Source organism: Rhinopithecus bieti, unplaced genomic scaffold (assembly GCF_001698545.2).
Source record: "Rhinopithecus bieti isolate Rb0 unplaced genomic scaffold, ASM169854v2 scaffold_37657, whole genome shotgun sequence".
Classification (NCBI taxonomy): domain Eukaryota; kingdom Metazoa; phylum Chordata; class Mammalia; order Primates; family Cercopithecidae; genus Rhinopithecus; species Rhinopithecus bieti.
Window position 1 is genome coordinate 615133 of NW_016815825.1, and position 3284 is coordinate 618416.

Consider the following 3284-nt stretch of genomic DNA (forward strand, 5'->3'; position numbering starts at 1 on the left):
TCACACTCAGGAGTCACCAGAGTTGGCCCCAAGGAAAGGGCAACGTGAAAACTTAAAACAATTTTTTAAAATTTTTTATTTTGCATAAGCTTAAGGGGTAAAAGTTCAGTATTTTAACAAGGATATATTGCATATTGGTGAAGTCTGGACTTTTAGTGTAACTATCACTAGAATAATGTACATTATACTCATTAAGTAATTTATCATCCCTCACCCTCCTCCCATCCTCTCTCCCTTCTGAGTCTCCAGTGTCCATTATTCCACACTCTATGTCTATGTGTATACCTTATTTTGCTCCCACTTGTTAGTGAGAAGATGTGGTATTTGACTTTATGATTCTGAGTTATTTCACTTAAGATAATGGTCTCCCATGCCATTGTGTTGCATAAAAACATTCAGGTCTGTTAATGCCTCACCAGGCCTGGTCTCCAAAGACGCCCACTCCGTGAAATAACTATTCTACCTTGTTTTATGGTTACCATGCACCAAACTGTGTAGTCAGCACTGGAAAAACAGAAGTGAACAAGATACAGACTTACAGTCTAGTGGAGAAGACAAACCCTGGCCAGTAATTCATGTGAGATGGTCCTTCTAAATCTCGCTGTGTTTAGAACTTCCTGAAACATTTGTGTTCAGGTCATCCTGAGACTGGCCGGTGGTTCCTTATTGGATCCTTAAAGGGCCTGTCTTAATTCAAACTTGTTCTTTCAGAGCACAGAAGTCCAGAACTTGCTGCATACCCAAAGATATCTGACTTCTGCTGACCTCCAGGAGCTCTTTGGCCAAATACCTGGTTGATGTCAAATGTCCACTTGCTCTACATCTCTTAGAAATTCGCTCAAGAAAGTGCTGGGAAGTTGTCTGACTTTGAGTCACCCCATTGTGATACCTGGTTTTGAGGAACCACCCTACCAAGGTGAACTGTCCTTGGGAAGGAAGGAAATAGTAAATGTCTACGAAGTGGTCACCTGAACACAGAGAGAACTGTGTAAGTCTGGTGTCCAGTGAAGTGTGCTGGAAAGATTGAATAAACTAGTCTTCAACATTTAAGCATTAATTGAAAATTCATGAAAAACTCACTTAAAAGGCATTCAGAGAAAATACCCCATTTTCAAGAGGAGGTCTATGGCATTTCAGCATCACTATCCGAAATCCTTAAAGATCTGGCTTTAGCATTTCATTTTGCAGTGTGGGGTGAATGAGCTGAAATGAACGCACAATAGTCATTAATAGAGTCAGAATTAGGGGCAGTCAGCTGGGTGCAGTGGCTCATGCCTGTAATCCCAGCACTCTGGGAGGCTGAGGCAGGTGGATCACTTGAGGTCAGAAGTTCAAGACCAGCCTGGCCAAGATGGTGAATCCCAGACTCTACCAATAATACAAAAATTAGCTGGGCATGGTAGGGGGTGCCTGTAATCCCAGTTACTTGGGAGGCTGAGGCAGGAGAATCACTTGAAACCAGGAGGCAGAGCTTGCAGTGAGCCGAAATCGCACCACTGCACTCTAGCCTGGGGGACAGAGCGAGACTCCGTCTAAAAAAAGAAAAGAAAAGAAAAAAATAATTGGGGCATTCATGCCAAGATTCTGTTAATTTTAGAAGGCACCAAAAACTACAAGTGAGATCTCAGGGTCCAGTGAACTCTCACAGATATTAGAAGAAATATGGGATGACTCTTAATGTTTATCACATTCCTTCTCACAAGGAATTCTTTTTTGAATTGTGCTACCCCTTGGTATGTTAAAAATTGCCCCTTATCGATGGGAACATCACACACTGGGCCCGTCATGGGGTCGGGGGCTGGGGAGGGATAGCATTAGGAGAAATACCTAATGTAAATGATGAGTTGATGGGTGCAGCAAAACAACACGACACATATATACCTATGTAACAAACCTGCAAGTTGTGCACATGTACCCTAGAACTTAAAGTAGAATAATAATAAATTAATAATAATAAAAAAATTTAAAAAGGAGAAAAGATGACCATCTATGTACCAGAAAGTAGAACTTCAATAGTCACTGAATATGCTGGCACCTTTATCTTTGACTTCCCAGCATCCAGAACTGTGATAAATAAATTTCTGTTGTTTATATATTTTAAAAAATGCCCCTTATCATCTAACATATGCTTCTGATCCCCCTGCCACCGAGAGTGAGAATTGCTATTAAATTCTATTCCATACCAATGTAGCATGGAATCAATACTGCCTCACGGGAACAATGCAATGGATCAGTACTTTTGAGCAAGGAGGCCTGATGAAATATATCCCTATACAATATACCAGTAAATTTGGTGTTTATTGGCAAAACCAGCCCTATGTGTGGGCACAGGTGTTGGCATCTCTAGGACATGCTTTGAGATTTCTTGGAAGATGTAAAGTGTCAGTCTCCAGTCTTCAGTGTTGCATAAAGGCCTTCAAAACGAGCTCTACGTTGTGAATAGGCTGACAGATTTTGAGGACTTTCAAAGGGGAGCCACATTAAGAAGGCTTAGTTTTTATGTTGAGGCTTTTACTATGGCTTATCATACAGCTAAAAATAGGGCTCTGAGGGAAAGATGCTCAGGTAGGATCTTTGAGAGGATTACTATATTGATTTCCTCCATAACTAAGTCCACTTAATTGTTGTCTGTAGCATTCACTTAGTACCACAAAAGAAGAAAGTATGGGATCAAGGTGGAGTTTGGGCCCTGAAGTTAGATTTCTTGAGTTTCATATTTTGGATCTCCCATAGCTATTGGACCTTGGACAGTTATTCAGTCTGTCTCATGATCTCATGTGTAAAATGGGAATAACAAGAGAGCGAACTTCATAGAATGATGTGTTATTTGACATTAATAACACCCAATAGGTAGACATAAAATAGCACATTTTGTCATGCATTAAGCTTTTCCTCCCAACTAGATAGTGAACTTATTTTAGATAGGCATGAAATCTTAGATTTTTTATTCCACCCTGCCTGGCATGGTGCTAGGCACTTAATAGTGATACCTAGCATTGCAAGAGCACTTAACGGTTTCTTTTACGGTATATTATTATATACATTATTATTATTATTATATATAATATATATATATTATTATATACCGTAAAAGAAAGCAGTTTTAAAATTTTTCCTATATTCCCACAAACCAGGAGGTAGATAGGAAGTTATTTTTATTAAGAAAATAGAAACCTTCAGAATTTAATAACTTGCTTGAGGCCATCCAGTTAGAAATACCCAGAGCCAAATTCTGAAATATGATTGTTGTTATTATAAACCCAATGGCTGCCCTGCCTGTGCCA